Below are 17623 nucleotides of genomic sequence, written 5' to 3'. Positions count from 1 at the left end.
AAGGTAGACGAGCATGAGAATTGGGCTTCTCATTTTCCCCGAGACGGCTCTGTGTCCGTACACAAAGGTTGCAGCCTCCAATTCCCCGCTGAGGTGCTGAACTGTAATTGCCTGCTGTTGCTCTCATCAAACTGCTGTCACTTCCTGTCGCGGACCCCCCACTGTAACGCCCGCGAAACCTCTTCAGAGTAAGCACAAATCACGCCGGCAGTTGCATGCCTTGTGAAAAGGGGGTGAGGTGTCTTGCAAACATTCCCACCTCGCTCATTATTACAGCAGAAGCCACGACTGTGCGGCTCAGCAGCAGACCTAGTTAGCGATCACTTTTTGATCGGGGAAACGTCTGACATGTCGTCCTTTCACACTCCAACTAGCAACACAAAAGTTATGCGCTCTTTGCCGGGGAATGTTGTTTTGTGCCGCGCTGGGTTTTGGTTCCACAACCCAGACTTTCCATAGCGTGACGTGAAGAGCGATGAGGCTTTTGCCTTTGATCCCGGCTGCTAATTTGTTAGCCTTGTAGGGAAATGTCTTTGGGGGGAGCGAGAGACTGAAGCCATCCGAACACTGATACATGCAATATTCTTTGCACTGCATCACATCATAAGTCTTGTATCAAATTATATCAAGTATATATATATATATATATATATATATATATATATATATATATATATACTTGATCGCGATTAATCGCATTTCTCAACTACAATTTCTTATGAAGCTTGGAACCAATATTTCCTCGAGTAAAATCTTGGAATTAAACGTATATTTCGATTCAAAGACTAATAGCTTTCTTTGATCCTTGAACACCATTCTTTTCCTGTCAAATACAACAGTTGAATGCCCATAGATGTACAACTAAATATGGTATTTGAATTTGGCTTTGCAAAGTGTGAAAAATATTTGGGATTTCTCCAATGAACTGTCGAGCAAAATTTGAAAGTAAAACTACGTAAAAGTCTGTCTTTGCCGCAGTGACTTTCCTCCAAGTTGGGCTGCACAGTGAGCACAGGTCAGCTGCAACGGGAAGTAAATAAAACGGAGTTACCTGAGTACATTTTTTTTTTTTTGTGCGTTATTAAATTTAAATTAATCTCCATAGTTAATGCTTTAACTTTGACAGCCCTAATTTATACCTATCGCGAGTGTATCGTGTTCATGGCAGCGTATCGACATTTCATCTGCCTCGGTGAGGAAGAAGCGCACCCTGGCTTGGACTGGGGGGCTAGATTGTAAGCAGGTCTGCGAGGCGTTTGGCCCCATTTGCTTAAAAGAGGGAAAATGTCAGCCTACGAATTGCGCAAGCGACCAGCGGAGGGAGAGCGTACGGATAAGAGCGTACGGATACAGCGATGCGCCACACTGTAATAAGTAAACACATCACAAGCTAAGCCAGTGTGATTTATTGCAACGCCAGGGTGACATTTTCAACAGTGGCATGAAAAAACATGTTTTTTTTTTCTTCTTATAAGATTTTTGGTGGGGGAGTACGCTGAGCTGTCTGCTTATCTTTCCTGGGGGGTGGGGGGGGCTGCGGGGGAATAAAGCTACTCGGGCGCGAGAGGAAACTTGATAAAGAGACCGAGTAGTGCTTGATGCCTGAATGGAATAATGAATCAGGCCTGCTATTGACTCATCAATACAGTGGTCTCACCAAAGTCAACCCTGCTAAAAAAATACAAAAAACAAATCCATTCAAAAAAATGTTGAAAAAAAAATAGAGCAATATGGTTTGGTTGTGTTTTCGTGCTGGGTTATGCTGGTGTCACCAGCAGGCAAAGCAGCTGCAGCAAAAGCAAAAATAACCAGCCAAGAATGAAAAAGCCGAACCTTGGCTCATTGGGCGAGTGCGCTAAAGACACCCAGCAAGACCATCATGCTGTTGCTGCTGTTACCCTGCTTGTAGCTGGTGACACCAGGAAGACTCCAGCTGGTCACCAGCTGCTGGCAGGGCCCCAGCAACAGGCGGGGGCTACTTCACAGAGCGACGCGTCATGCTAACCACCAGACTAGCCTGCTATAAAGTGGAAGTCATGACGTCATGATCATCTCTTCAGAGTGGGTGAGGTCAAATATAGTTTGTACACTTTAAAAAAAGAGATGATGATGCTGAGAGTTGGAACCGCTAACAGACAGATTTGGTTTTGAGGTCCAACTGTATTTACTTTTTACGTTCTGTCTCTTACAGAGGGAAACCGAGGATGCGACATTAATGCTAATTTAGCTCCAAATAACATTTGGACTTTCAACTTTTCAACTTTTTAGTGCCACCTTTTGCAAATTGATTTGACTGATTTAAGATTTGCCAACATGCTTTCTTATACCGTTTGGCTCCAAGCGATATTCTTCAGCATTATCGAGTGCGTAATGTGCAATCGGTGCCTTGATTAAGTCGGTAAAAGGCCTCTCTTTTAAGTGCCATAAGATTGTGGGTTTAACCCCTGTTTTAAGTGCTTTTCAAAATGGCTTTTTCATTCTCACCTGCGCTCCAAATTGAGTTAAGAAGAGAGACGGGGGGGACAGAAAAAAAAACAAAAAAAGCCTGGCAAAGCAGATCCCAAGTCAGCGTTCCAGGTGCTCAAAAACTTGCCAAGAGGTGCACAATAAAACTTGATGGGAAAAATTACAAGAGGTATTGAGAAGTGCTGAAGCATGGAACTTGCTCTCGATGCTTACATTTAGCAGGATGCTCCAAACTATGCGTAATTACAGCATCGCATAAAAGTGGAGCATGCACAAAAAGTTTTCAATGCAAAGAAATGGAATATGGATCATGTAAAGCCAAGACATAACATGAAGCAACTAAAGATGCGCAATGCAGATAATGCAATCCTGAAACTTCTTGTTGAAGAAACTCAAGACTTTTTGAGGGGAAAAAAATCGAATATGGACCTAAACATTATAAAATCGACTCCAGACTTTTTAAGGCTCTTAGAACACGGCTCATATAACGGCTAAGCCTCCAGTGAAATCAACTCAAGACTTTGAAAGGCAAATTAATGGATAACATTTTGCTGCCTTTACTTTTCGTCTTCAATGAAAAGCATGATCTATACATTGTTGTCTGCCTTCGAAAAGTCTTGAGCTGCTTTTGCAATGTGTTTACAGGGATGTCATTTCAAGTGTAAACACTTTTGAGCCGCTTCCACATGAAATGGCTTTCATGCAAGGTGCCTGCTTTCAAATGGAAATAATGACAGTAATTCTATTTCCTGTGAGATGCGCCCCATGATAATTCCTAATAAGATGGCACCATGGAGATAAATCATGCTCCTGGTGATTCATGTCATATTTATTCCTGCCTTTTAATCCATTGTCAGCTACAAGTTTGTCCGTGCAATGATCCACAAGAGGGCAGCAACTTGTTGATAGTCAGTTTAAGTTTAGGCTGTTTTCAGGTAAGCGGTTGGGAGCTGATGCTCATTGTATCACAGGCCATTCTCAACACCCAACATTATGTTTTTCAGAGAGTCTGGGCAGCATGTGTTATTGTTTTTTTTTTTTTTAAACGACACGTGCATTGCATTTATTGCTGGTGTGCGTTGGCGCAAGGCATTGAAGCTTCCAGCTGCAGCACAGCTGCAGGTGTAGAAGACATAACGTTTAGCGTTGACGCTATATGTATGAGCGTGAAGCTGTGCATGCAAGTGTGTGTGTGTGTGTGTGTGTGTGTGTAGGGGGGGCTTTGGGGGCGTTTTTTGTACAAACAGTGGAAATCTCCAAAGTTCATCACCCCCTAAACGTGTGCAATATGGATTTGGCAAGTGTTGAAACTTGGTGTTGATTTTCTGCTTTAGTGTTAAAGTTGAGGATTTAGCAACCAGCCTTTAGCATTAGAATAGCACCTCAGGCTATAATTCCTCGTATCTCAAATCAACTCAACTTTATAAAAGTTTGTTTTCATTTAATTGCAGAGTATCAGATGTCTATTTGGGGTAAGGTGTTTATTATTTGGAGGCATTTAAAACTACCTAAATTGAAAAAAAAAATGTGTTTATATATAGATTTTTTTTTGTTAGGTTTTTTTTACCCAATCCCCTGCTTATTTACATTATTATTATTATTATTATCATCATTAATATATTATTATTATTATTATTATTATTATCTTATTAGTTTATTTCTTTTTTTTTTTCTTTTACCCGAACCTCCGCTTATTCATGTTTTTTTTTTCATGACAATCCTAACAAGCGTCAATTATTTGCTGATTTTCGCTATTTGCGGTCAGTCCATATCCCCCGCAAATTGTGTATTAATATTCATCAAAATATAATGTGAACTGTAAACATACTAAATTAAAAATCGGATTTCTATTTTTAAGTCCTGCATGCATACAGCTGTTTGAGAATGAATTGTAGAAATATGTTGTATTTATTGTAATACATGCTATCTTTGTATTTTTCTATACCTAATAATCAAACTGATATCATTTGTATTACATTGAATACATTCTATATATCGAATAGGATTTCTATAGTTTCAACTGTTTTGTTGCACAAATGGAGTTCAACCAAATTAATTTGGGAGGGTGGGGGGGACGGTTGTGTGTGAGCTGAACCCAATTCCGGCTGTCCTTTGGCGGCGAGAGGCGGGGTACACAATGGATGAAGTGTTAGCCGCAGAACACCACAGAAGCGGAAATTGAGCTTATTGTGATATAGGAGCGGCTCTGCCTGCTAAGTAGGATATGAATAAAAGAACAAAGGCTATGTATCCTATAATGTTATCTTTGGTTGGATTTTGATGAAGAGTCTCGCCTCCCGTGCAAACTCTGAAATCTGAAACTGAACTGCGCTCCGTTGGTTTTTACACTTCCATGACATCATCGCTGACGTTTCGTACGGAGCTATTTTGCTGTCAAATGTAAACAAACGGATTGTGCTCCAATGTAAATGTAAAGGGAGACATCATGTCATATAGTCTGGACTCTCAGATGGCGTCCACATGTTCTACACATGCCTGGAAAGTCTGAATTATGGCCTGTTTTGGTCGAGCAGTACGACTTCTTTGCAGTCGTCATAAACATGAAAGGTCTCCAATCCCTTTGGGGGAAGCCCGTGCCGTGTAGTGCAGTGCAGCACGCCGCACTGAAGGTTTGCACCAAAGAGGCTTAAATTCACGCTCGCAGCCCGACCCAAAATATCCAAACCTTTCAGAGTGTGACCTCCGCATGCAACACCTGAACTAAACAATTAGCATGCTCTTTGTGTATGTGAGACGTGCATGCATGTGTATATATAACCTTGAGGGAGGATGGGAAGAGGGACGGGAGGGGAGGAGAGGGGAGGGGTAGAAAAAAGTGCAAGTACGGCGGTGTGAAATCTCCCAGCCCATAAAGTCTAATCAGCACTGAAGGCCTCGCATCAGAATGACTAATGAAATCTGGCCGGGGAGGCTGGTTCCCCTTTTAGAAACACAGCCTCTCGGAGGAGATAAGGCCAAAGAAAATAGTTGTTTCGCTCTTCTCTTATCTGTGAGAACTGCATAATGTAATCTGACTCGCTGGCGTATCAGATTCATCACTCTGTCTGGCTAAAGAAAGGAGGGGGCCTAGATGAGGGGAGGCACCGGAAAAAGAAGAATGCCTTGTTAAAAAAAAAAAAAAAAACACGATAAAACAATGTGTTTTATCAGTGTTTTCCTCTTGCCCATTCATCCCACCATTTTCTATACCACTTATCCTCTTTGGGGTTGCACTTGAAATGGAGCTGGTATTCGGATATCCTACAAAAAATTCTATCAAATAATTGGGTATTTGGAAAATGTATTCTTTTTTTTTGCTTGGTAATAAGTACCGAAGACAAAAAAAACGATTTCCACTTACTGAACGTCCAACTGGCAATTTTTTAGATATTCAACACGTTATACTCACACTTAAACTGTCCATTGAAGCACACTATTTTCCTCTCTAGAAACATGAGTGAGATTTACACAAATCCCTCCCCAGAGTCTTTGTTCTGTGAGACAAAGTGAGGTCAGAACCACAGTAGGGATTTTGTCAGCCCAAAACAACACACTTAAGTATGCTTGGTTTGCTGAAAAGCAGAGATGAGGGACTCGAGTCAGACTCGAGTTGCTGTTTTTAGGACTTGCCTTGCTTGCCAAAAACACGGGAATGGCTTGACTTGGGTCTTGGTATCGAAGTGACTCGACTTGACTTAGACTTGACAAGCCATCCTGTTTATAGTTTTAAATGTACATTTGAACACAGTTTGCCTTTTCAGGTAGGAAAGCAAGAAAGAAAGAAAAAAGAGGCACTCCAATTCTGTTTTACTGAGCAAGATTTTATGACATGACATAGGACTTGCTTGAACCAAGTAATGACTTGACTTGCCTGAAATTTGGTGGCGACTTGACTTGCTTGATTTTTTTCCACGGTGACTTGGGATTTGCTTGAGACTTGATGGTGACGACTGGTGACTTAAATGTGACTTGCACATATGTGACTTACTCCAACCTCGGCTAAAAAGTGATCAGTTGGAACGGCAACCATGCCGGGCTGTCAGCATCAAAGTGTGTGGAGTCATTTACGCCTACTGCCTTTGAAAAGTAATCCGCCGGCTCTCGCCAGCCTATATGGAGTGCTTGAGCACTGCTTGCACTTGCTAGCGCTGGTGCCACCGCTAAAGGTTGGCAACAGGCGCCACACAATACAGATTCAGCGTAATTAAGTCGATTTTAGTGTGCTTAATTGCCGATTGAACGTTATTTCAGGACGTGGTCATGTTGTTGAAGTCGCTTTGTGATGGCAAACGGCCAAACGCAATCTGGAAGACAAGTCACGTCAGCCGTTACACCGCGACACGCTGCGAGGAACAACTTCAAAATAAAAGTTTTCAAAGGCTGTGATGTCCATATATTATTTGGTAAGGTTATGTTTATTTTGGAGTTGGTCTTCTTAGCGCGTTGGCGGCGTGTCTTATTTACAGCTGGACTGACGCATCATCATCTGCCAATAATTATATTTAGCTGCTGCAAATGTACCCGCCTCATCACACATGCGATTCTGCCCACCACAAATTCCCCATTGCTCAATTACCGCCTTCATTTTTGGGCCATTATTTCACTTAGCATGCAAAGCGAGAAGCACTTTGAACGTGATGGCGCATCGGTTACGGTGCGTAACACATTTGAATAACATTACGGCGGCCATTTGTGCATAATATAGGCTATGATCAGCAAATTAGCCCTGGTGGAGTGTCCGGAATTTGGAGATGCCTTGATCAAAAGACAGCGTCCCTCATTGGAAGTCTAATAACTCTCTCAGTGTGTGCATACATCTCCTTGGCTATATCCTTGGGAAAATGTTTCAACTTAAAGGGTCCCGTACTCGTTTCGCCCAAAATTCACTCAGTAGCACCCTCTGGGAAAGTCAGAAGAAAACCCTGGACACCAGTTCCACCAATCAACACGCAATTTGGTGGACATGTGTATCTTGACGGGAGGAGCAAAAAGATTGCAAGGGCCAACATTCAAAACTGAACTTGCCTATTTTGGGTAAAATCCAGGGCTCCGACTCTGGGAATTCCCCCAATTGATCCCCAATCAGGTGCGTTAGACATGTCAGTTGTGTTCCACCCGAAAAAAAAAAAAAACCTGAATAAGTGAGCTCAAAATCGGGAATCTGTGAATAGCGCGGGGTTCACTGTATTGCTTTTGTGCGTTTGACTCTTTTCTCCTTGAGCACTATCAAGCGGAGATGTGAGATGATTTCCGATGCAGTTGTTGTCTGTATTTGTCCGTATATCTGATTAGCAGGACCTTGTGTCGTCTGGAGAACATTTCCAAGTGGGGAGGGAGTGGAGTGGAGTGAGCGGCTTAGAGGACAAGCGGGTAGGCCACACTTGTTTGGGGCGTGGAGACAGAACATCTGTGCAGCGGACGCTTTTGGAGCGCAGTGAAAGAGCCTCGCTGACAAATTTTCAGACCTTCCTCCTTTTTTCTCAGGAAACTGAACGACAATGACATTTTCCGAGGACCCTGAACCCATCTTGACTTCCGTGTTTCTTTTAGCCTTTACTATGCCCCCCGTAGTCACGCCCCCACCACCTGAAGCCGCGTCCCTGAGAGACCTAATTGGTATTCCTCAAGCAGAGTTGGAGCCGCATCTCGGGTTCACCTTAGCCATTAGCGAACCCCGCAGGGCTGTTTGCATTATCATCTGCGATTTAGATTGGGTATTGCTTCGTTGTCCTTCCCTTGAGGTTGAGCCGCTTGCGCCGGATGCTGCCGTCATGATGGAGGCGAGCTCAAATTAGCCCCCGTGCTCCTGCCCCCTACCTTTGTAGTTTGAGTCTGAGCTAAGGGCCACGGGTCGCATATTCGTACTCTTGCTAACACAAGGGCTAAAAGGGGATCTCGCGGTTTCTGAGTCTGGATTCATATTGCAGGTCCAAGTGCTCTCTTCCAAATGAATGCCAAGATCCAATTTCTATTTCCATGTACAGGTGTGTCTGATATGGTTGTGTTTCCACTGCCAGATCACATGAAACAAGTTACATGCGCAGACACCCAAACAGCGCAATGACAATGTGGAAGTAGTTTTTCTGTACATTATACTGTTCAGGGTCGCGGGGTGCTGGTGCTGATCCCAACTGACACCAGGTGTCAGGGAGACAACTTCTTGGTTTGGATATGGAGACATACAATGAAACATAAACAATACAAATATTAGAATATTACTGCAATTGTTTTAGATGAGAATAAGTACACCATTGGCAATTACTTGGTTTATTTAACAAGAGACACCTACACCTTAAGTGTAGCATATTTAGACCATGTTTGATGATTTATGCTTTTTCTGTAAATTTCAGCAGCAATTCAAAGCGGGTTTTTGTTTGTGTTGTTTATGCAGACATGAATGTAGTCTATATAGACAACGGGTACATGTAATCTGCGTGAATATGCCGCACTCACATTTGCATCTAGCCGACACATAGCATTTGAAATAGGCATGATTCCCCCATCTGAAGGTCTGACTCTATGTGATATTTATGCTGCCATGACGCATATCCGAATTGTGCCACTGGTGAGCAAAAAAATAAATAAAAATCGGGCATTTGTGTCACTTGAACCGTGCGGATATAAGTCATGGATACTCTCCGATCGAAGTTAGGCCTCTTCCAAATACGGATACAAGTGTTAGCAGCGTCACGTTGGCAGATAACAGACGGATCAGATATAGCCTGGTATCACAGAAATGCCTTTATAAGTTGTTTACCTTTCCACCACGTATATTTATCTGTTCTTAGGTGCATATGTGTTTCAGGTATTCAGTAAGGGCATAACGCTGTGGTGGGCTGGGCATTTGGTACCTGGGCCTTCAGTGTGGCTTGACCTGACTTCATCCATCTCTTAACATAAGTCGCACTTATAGAAACCATCAATACAAATGTGCACACAACTATGCCACATACTGTACATCATCTGGAGCAGTTCAGAATCAGTGCTTATCAACCCCCCCCCCCCCCCAAAAAAAAAGACCAGAGATGCTAATGATTAAGCCGATCACTACAGGCGTATTTTGCAAGTCCAAATTGGCTGTAAGAAGTGTTGCTCTGACTACCCAATCAGAGGATGGAAAATTGCTGACATTATCAAGGGACAGCTCACTGGCCTTGTGCGGAATAATTTAAAATCTGATTGGTAAAAAAAACAAAAAAAAAAAACAGTCCCATTACTGATATGTTACATTACTATTACTATTGATTCTGAATGCTTTGAATAGAATAGAATAGTTTGACATAGCTGCACATGGAGGCGGACACTTGACTGGACGGAAAACAAAACAAACAAACAAAAAAAAACATCCACACAGTGTACACATACTAGAAGCCGAGATAAACGCTACAAAATGAAGATAATAGATGAGGAAGGCCTTGCTGAACAGGACCACCTACCAAATGTGGAACAGTACATTCGTTTTGATTTGTTGTGGAACGGGTGGTGCGGTGTAGCGTTACCACGTAAACTATTAGATAAGGGAAATCAAGTGTTACTGTCTTGCACTGTAGCCACAAGCTTCTCTGTAAACAAAGAGTGCATCGCAATATGCTTTTGACAGTATCCAAACTCCTTTGCAACAGCATCACACAAACGTAACCATCAGCGCAGCAAGACAAAAAAAGCGAGTGGGCTTCCCGTCCTTTCATACGGCATGATGTCCAAATGAAGGTTGACGTTTCTTTGTCGTTATTCACCACCACAATTAGAGCTGATTCCAACAAACAGGGTATGTTAATTACATCTCCATTCAATTCCTCCCTTCGTTGAGAAATCATCTGATTCCAGTAAGAATAGCAAAGACGTAAGCAGCGGAATGCGTCCAAAACAATCTCATGGGAACAATCAGGACAATCTTGGCTTGATCGGGCTTTGGGGGCCCGGAGTGGGTCTCAGAGGCAAAGTTTAATTGACTCAACATTGGGTTACTGTACAAAGCAGTACGGGCGGGGTCAGACATGGGGCTTTTGCACGGCCAGTTTTGCAAAAATGTGTACTGTGGGGCAGGTTATCATATATTATGTATATTTTCTTACGAGTTCCCAGCATTCCTAGCCTTTTATCTGCTTTTACTGCCTTTCCCAAAGTTGAACTCGGGCCATTACACATATTGACACCATGGCAGCAGGATCTCCGTCACAACGTTCCCTTTTGTTGCAACATAAAGGGTTTGGGCATGTAGAAATAACATTTAGATATTACAGTATATATCATACATGTTAAAATCACAGTAAAATAAGTTGAAATTTATTTTAATCTTGGAGTGACCAGATGTTCTCTTTTATCGGAACTATAAAACATTTATGGGGAGTGGGTATCCTTGACAGCAGAAATGGGCACTTTACCCTATTTTGCCAGTCCGTCCGCCGTCCGTGACCCGGGCACCCTTCCGTCATCGTCCCTCCATCCTTATTCATAATCGTATAACAACCTCATCCTTTTATTGGCAATTATTTTGTGTGTTTAACAATAGACACACATTAAATGCAGCATATTTAGACCATGTTTAATGATATATGTTTTAGTTCTGTCCATTTTTGTTTTTGTTTGTGTTGTTTAAGCAGAAACCGATGTATATACACATCGGGTACGGGTAATCTGTGCGAACATGCTACACTCACATTTGCATATAGCCGACACATAGCATTTGAAAGAGGCATGATTCCCTCATCTTTTTAAAGCGCTTCTATCCTTGTATTCCGTGCACTCATAAACATTATTTAAAGCTCATTAGTTGGCGAACGGGCGGCACGGTGGCCGACTGGTTAGCACGTCCGCCTCACAGTTCAGAGGTCGTGGGTTCGATCCCGGCCTCCCTGTGTGGAGTTTGCATGTTCTCCCCGTACCTGCACGGGTTTTCTCCGGGTAATGCGGTTTCCTCCCACATTCCAAAAACATGCTCGGTAATTAATTAATCAATTAATCAATTGGACACTCTAAATTGCCCTTAAGTGTGATTGTGAGTGCGGATGTTTGTCTCTGTGTGCCCTGCGATTGGCTGGCAACCAACTCAGGGTGTCCCCCGCCTACTGCCCCAAGACAGCTGGGATAGGCTCCAGCACTCCCCGCGACCCTTGTGAGGATAAGCGGTATAGATAATGGATGGATGGATGGATGGATGGATAGTTGGCGAACTTCCTATTCACATCCACTTACCGTCTGGGAGTATAGTGAGTCGACTGAATTGTTTGCAACTGTTTAACCAAGAGAGCAAAAAACCCATGCAAGCACAGTGAGTCGTTACACAGAAGAAGAGATTCAAACCTGCAGCCAGACGTGCAAACCACTAGTCCACCGTAGTGCCCAGTAAATCAACTCATATAAGTATAATGTATTGGATTTTGTAAGTAACTTGGCCAACAGCTCTCAGAAGATTTGCAAACACACTTAGAACACTAAATCAGTTTTCCGCACTCATTCTTGACAGAGCAAACCGTCACTTTAAATCTCGTTGAAGAGAGATCACAAGGTCCATTTGAACACATAAGAGTTACACCGGAGCACAGGTGCCTGATGACTCTCCATGAATGGAAATGAAATTAATGCAAAGCAGGTGAGGACTTCAAAAGGATGCAGACGTGAGCGGAATGGCCCCCAATGTGTTTGCAATCACCGGCTTGCGACGCAGCAACGCTGGATGGAAGTAATAATAAGTGGCTATTTGGTGCCAGAGTGAGCAAAGCAGATGAAAGAGGAAAAGAACGGGTGGTGTCAAGGGAAGGTCGCACGCCTTTGCGGTGCGGCCATTGCCACCCGTCTACTTTCATAACTAGCGTCGTTGAGACAAGTGATGACTTCATTTTTTTTCTTCCTTTTTTACTGGCAGGCATGTAAAGGGAAATAAGATTGTAGCATATGTTGACCTTGAATATGCCAATGTTGCTTTGGACGTTTGTGTTTTCAACGTAGCTATGGTGCTCTAATTCAATTGTCTGGATGTCTGAATGTCTGCGTGCTGTATTCATCCTCTTGCCTGCGCTATTGCATGTGCATGCCATTAGCATTAGCAACGACATTCTGTTCCTCTCGAAGCGGTCAGGACAGACATGTAAAATTGCATTCGTCTTCGGGAATAAGGTGAGGGACGAGTCATAGATGCCCCAACTTAATATCCTCGTAATTGTCTGTATTCATACATTTTAAACCATAAACACATCACACACTCATCACAAAACACATCATCATTTTCAGTAAGGGGAAAAGCCTTAGGGCTCACTGCTGGCACCAACAGTGGTTGGGGTCGTGTCACTTTGCCTGCACTGATGACACCAAAAGGAAGGGGGAAAAAAGAAAAACAAGCTTACACCACTGTTGCAAAGTTTTAGCGGTTTTGAGACTTTTGAGACTTTTTAAAACTGTGGTATACCTTGAAATCGGTAACTAGCCCCATGCCTACATGCAGAACAAAGACCTTCATTTGTTGACACCAGTTACTATTTTCACTTAGTGCCATATTGGGGAGTCTTAGATTGTTTGAGGAATGGCAGAGAAAAACACAAATAGGTGAGTTATTCAGCAAATAGGTAAAGATATGTTACACTGAAAAAAAAAACGGGAATTGGTGAATTTGGCAAACCCAAACCGAGAATAGGTGGAAGTTTACTGTGTTCTTAAATTACTCAGTGGCGGCTTCAGACAAGTGCCATTAATTTGCAGACTGGGCCAGGAGGGCCAAAAATGCTACATCAAAACCGAGAGGTAAGCAGATCTACATTGAGTTTTGTGTGATGCACACAGAAAATAACATGGGAGCAGTTACAGGAAGGCTAAAGAGGTCAAGTTATTTCAAATGTCGGGAACACCCTAAGAGGGAATCAAGTGTGGAATCAACATCTGCAGCATTGGCTGCCCTCAATTGAGAGGACCTGCAGATTACCTCCATGGTGGCCCACAACAAATGCACGGTATTACTTAAAGTTTAATCATGAAAAAAAGAAACATGACCTAAAAACTGTTTGCAGCACAATGTTCCAGTCTTTGAATTAACGTTTTCTGAAGATTGCAAACAAAAATAGTTAACTTTTCTCAGATGTGAAAACACAGATTTGTTTATCACAAAGCTCTCTGAAGTGCAGCATTATAAATCATTGACGGAGTGTATTTAGCTTGCGCGACACAGTATTTTTTTTTCATCATTTATTTTATCATTGTGTTTTAACATTCAATCAGATAACCTTATCTTGGTGTTTGCTAGAGGCTGACTGACTAGTGTGCTAGTTAGCTGTTTGACGGACAATTTTAGTGCCCTTCTGTCTTGTTGGGTCAAGAGTTAACCGCCTGATAGCCATCGGAATGAGTCAGCTAACATTAGCTGCTAGCAGTAGACACAAGCCGACTGCAAGTTAGATGTGGGACAGCCACAGTAGCTATCTTTTCAGTGCCACCTCCTTGAGCCAGGAGTTGACTGCCACACTCTACGGGAAAAAATCTGCTAAAGTTAGCTGCTAATGCTAGGCATTTGCAGCATATTGACCAGCCTGACCGGAGAAAATTTGACATATGTAAAACTGGTATTTGCAAATAACAAAAATTTAAAAAGGGGGGGGGTCACATTATAAGCTTCTTATTCATTTGTGTTTTCAATTATTATTATTAGTTATTAGTTATTATTATTATTATAGCATTTTACTCTAGTTAAGGTATGTTCTATCATTTATTGTTGATGCCCAATCAAAGATAAATAAATGAACTTGAAGCTACAAAAATCAGTATACTAAAATTAGCTGCTAGTGCTAGTTGAGTGACTAGAGCGGCAACCCAGCTGCGTGAAAGAGCAATTCGAGTGTTGTGGCATCATGTTCACGCCGGGAGTTGATGGTCAGTAGCCATGAAAATGAGTCCTCTAATGTTAACGGCCAGTGCAGGGGTCACCAAATCCGGTCCTCGAGGGCACCTATCCAGCATTATTTTCCATCTCTCCCTGCTGCAACACACTTGTTTCAAATGATCAGGATCGTTATCAGGCTTCTGAAGAGCTTGCTGGGGGGGATAATCAGTTGCATCGGGTGTGTTGCAGCAGGGAGAGGTGAAAAATATGCAGCATAGGTGCCCTTGAGGACTGGACTTGGTGACCCCTGGGCTAGTGCTAGCCACTTGCGACTTCTTCTTTTAAACCACTTGTCGAGGCTTGGCCTTCCTTATACAGTCAATGCCTAATCCGTTTTGCAAAAAAGACAGAGAAAAAGCTCATTGTAAAAACATATTATTCCCCCCCCGAAAATCAAGCAACCTCAAGGACGCTGGGCTTGAGCAACATTCCACCATAGCCTCATTCCATTTCCCTACCCTGGGCTCTCATCCCATTCTGCACAGTCAATCCCATTAAAAGTGCTCTTTTCAGTGTACTTCTCAGAGCCACGACGTGACAAGGCTCACGGCAGCAGAGAGGGTGGAGGAAACACACACCAAACGAATGGGAAAAAATTCTGCAAATCTCACCGGAATGTTCCACTGACAGCATCTCAAGACATTCCCAATATCTCTCGCAGCAGTTTTCTTTTGCTGGAGAAAAATCCTCTGGGATCAATCTGTAATTAAGCACGGAGAGAAGGGGGGCAAAAGAAACAAAAAGCCTCAAGATGTATCACTGGGAAAAAAAAAAAACATTTTCTAAGAGTATGATTAATTGCTAAACGAGAAAGAAAAACAAGGCTTTGACGAGTACGCAAACAAGCTCAATATGAATCCCTCTGATGGAAATGCGTACACCTTAATGAAGCTAACTAACATCGTAAGGAATGTGTGCGAGAAGTGGGAAAACTGTCTCAATTTAAACCAATTTTCAGAAAATCGTACTCTCTGATTTTAAACGCACGGCAACATTACTTATTAATTAGACAACACGACCACTGTGATAATTTGCAAGTTGTTTTTGTAGCATTGCTCTAACAGGCAATCAAAATCGGAGCATTAAAAGCCTACATTTTCAACACTTAACGGTTCCTATTGACATTTTGCACCCTTTCGTTTTTCATTTTATTCAATTAAAATAAAATATCAAAGCAAAGTGACACATTTGTGACTAATACCAATACAAGTCCATTGAAAATGCCGTTTTACAACGCCAATCAAAGAATGCAGCAACATTTTACATCTTTTAGTCTTTTCTGATTCTGAAATTCTGTGTGGGTGTGCATGTGCGTGTGTGTGTGTGTGTGCGTGTGTGTGTGTGTGTGTGTGTGTTCTTTCATGTCCAACTGGGACAACTTTTTTCCCCATTCAAAGCTTGGAACGGCAGTTCACACCCTTACTGCAAGGATGCCTTGCTACTGAAACAATAAGACCGTGTCGCTGTTAATCGTAATGAGGACTGCCGTTGGCATCAATTATGGTCAACCATGTTTTTTTACAGGAATGGGCGAGAAAGTCTTGGCCGTCTCTGGTTTTATCATTAAGCTGTGAAAATTAAAAAAATAAAATAAAATACTGAATTAACTATGGCCAGCAAATGGCAGCATTGGATCACTTTGGGATGAGCTCACCTTGTTTCACCGCAATGTCTAAGATGTGAAAACATGGCGGAACCTTGCCAATGCAACCGTTACAAGCAGCATGATCAAAGTTTTTGTCAGGTTAAATCTCCCACAAAGAGTGTCACAAAACAGAGAAAAGATGATCGAGATTATTTGAATTTACAAGTATATGCGATGACGTAATGGACGTACATACACACACACACGCACACACCAACACGACACGCACACACACTACTAAATACTACTACGATTAACAAACAGCATTTGTGAAGTTTGAGTCAAATGCAAAATTGTTACACTAGTGATTATTTGTAAATATATTTTTGTTGCTATAAAAAACGAATTGTCATTGTTCTTTTTAGTATTTTATATTTGGCAGGCGTCACTAAAGCAAAAATGATTAGCATCCAAGTCACTGCTGTGCATAAAATGCTTTCACAAAAGCTGTTTTTTGCTCCAAAATAGGTGCCTTTGGTAAAACCAATCCATGTTTTACAGCTGATTACTAAAATATGCAGTAAGGTGGAAACATTTTTGTGATGAAAGAGGAGAGTCTAATCTTTCAATTGGTAGCTTCTTTGTTTACATTGTCATAAAACAGAATGTTGTGGGAGCACAGAAAGATCAGTCAGAATGCTCTAAATTGGCTAGCACTCAAAATGGCTGCCATTGAAGGAGTTCATGTTGGGTAATGGCTTGAATGCAAAACGAAATGGTGCATGAGCTTTTAAATTGCTCCACTAGACAGACACAGCTGTAGCCATTGAAGACATGCCACAAAATGTCACAACTTGAACTTTTTTCTACAAGGGTTCCTCGTGACTGAAATGATAACTTCAATCGCAATTATGACCGGGGCCCCCATATTGATTGTTGGATAATGATGTAGGATTTTCTCTTAAAAAGTCCACATTCCGCTTTAACTACTTTAAGTCAGCGTAAAAATTCATTACGGTCCATAAGTCAGACTAAAATTCCGGTTTGCCACGTTTGTTACCTCTGCCCGCTTGAACTTGTGAGAGGTATTGTTTTAAGTATGTGTTTGTTTGTCAGATAAAAATGGAAAAGCATTGAAAATATCCAGATATGCATTTTTTCCCCTTGACCAAATGCACTAAAGTGCTGCGTTTCTATGGGACACAAAGGGAATGTTAAGGCCCGGAGGAATGTTGTCCTTCCTTGGCTGTGTGACTTTGCTGTGTGGCCAGTGGCTTCCAAGGAAAACACCTTCTAAACTGCTGACTTTGATAACAGAGGGGAGGACTGTAAGGTTTTGTGTGTGCGCGCCTGCGTGCACTTCAGCATGTTTCCAATCCCATGTGAGCATGTGGACTAATGACTCGTCTCTGAACATTTGTGCAAATGAAGGTTCAGAGTGCATGCAGCAACACTTTGATTGGGCTCAACTGTGTCTTGGATCACAGCCTCAGGGGGTCTTTTGTGTGCGTGTGTGTGATGGGCGTTATTGAGGGGAGGAGGAAAGTGGTCATGTTTGTGTGGCTGTGTGTGTCAGGATATGGGAGGGGAGAACACACACTTCCCACTATTACAGGGTCAATCAGCTGTAAAAATAATACTAATATGTTCATATTTACTGTTATATTTGCAAATGTACTGGTATTGAAATAAAACGCCTCGCATAA

At 42.2% G+C, this 17623-nt stretch overlaps 1 long non-coding RNA gene across 1 annotated transcript in view; it reads right to left on the bottom strand.

The window, feature by feature from the left end:
- Nucleotides 1-14895: 14895 nt before the first annotated feature.
- Nucleotides 14896-17623, bottom strand: part of LOC147149542 (uncharacterized) — a 32645-nt gene continuing 29917 nt past the window's right edge. The window contains exon 3 of the long non-coding RNA XR_015086018.1: nt 14896-15032. This is a non-coding gene — a long non-coding RNA (uncharacterized LOC147149542). The remainder of the gene's footprint in view (nt 15033-17623) is intronic.

The sequence above is a fragment of the Filicampus tigris genome, chromosome 3 (assembly GCF_054856515.1).
Source record: "Filicampus tigris isolate MCC_2025a chromosome 3, RoL_Ftig_1.0, whole genome shotgun sequence".
In the NCBI taxonomy this organism is placed as follows: Eukaryota; Metazoa; Chordata; class Actinopteri; order Syngnathiformes; family Syngnathidae; genus Filicampus; species Filicampus tigris.
Note: the sequence above shows the minus strand (reverse complement) of the source record. Positions and strands in the feature narration are given on the sequence as shown.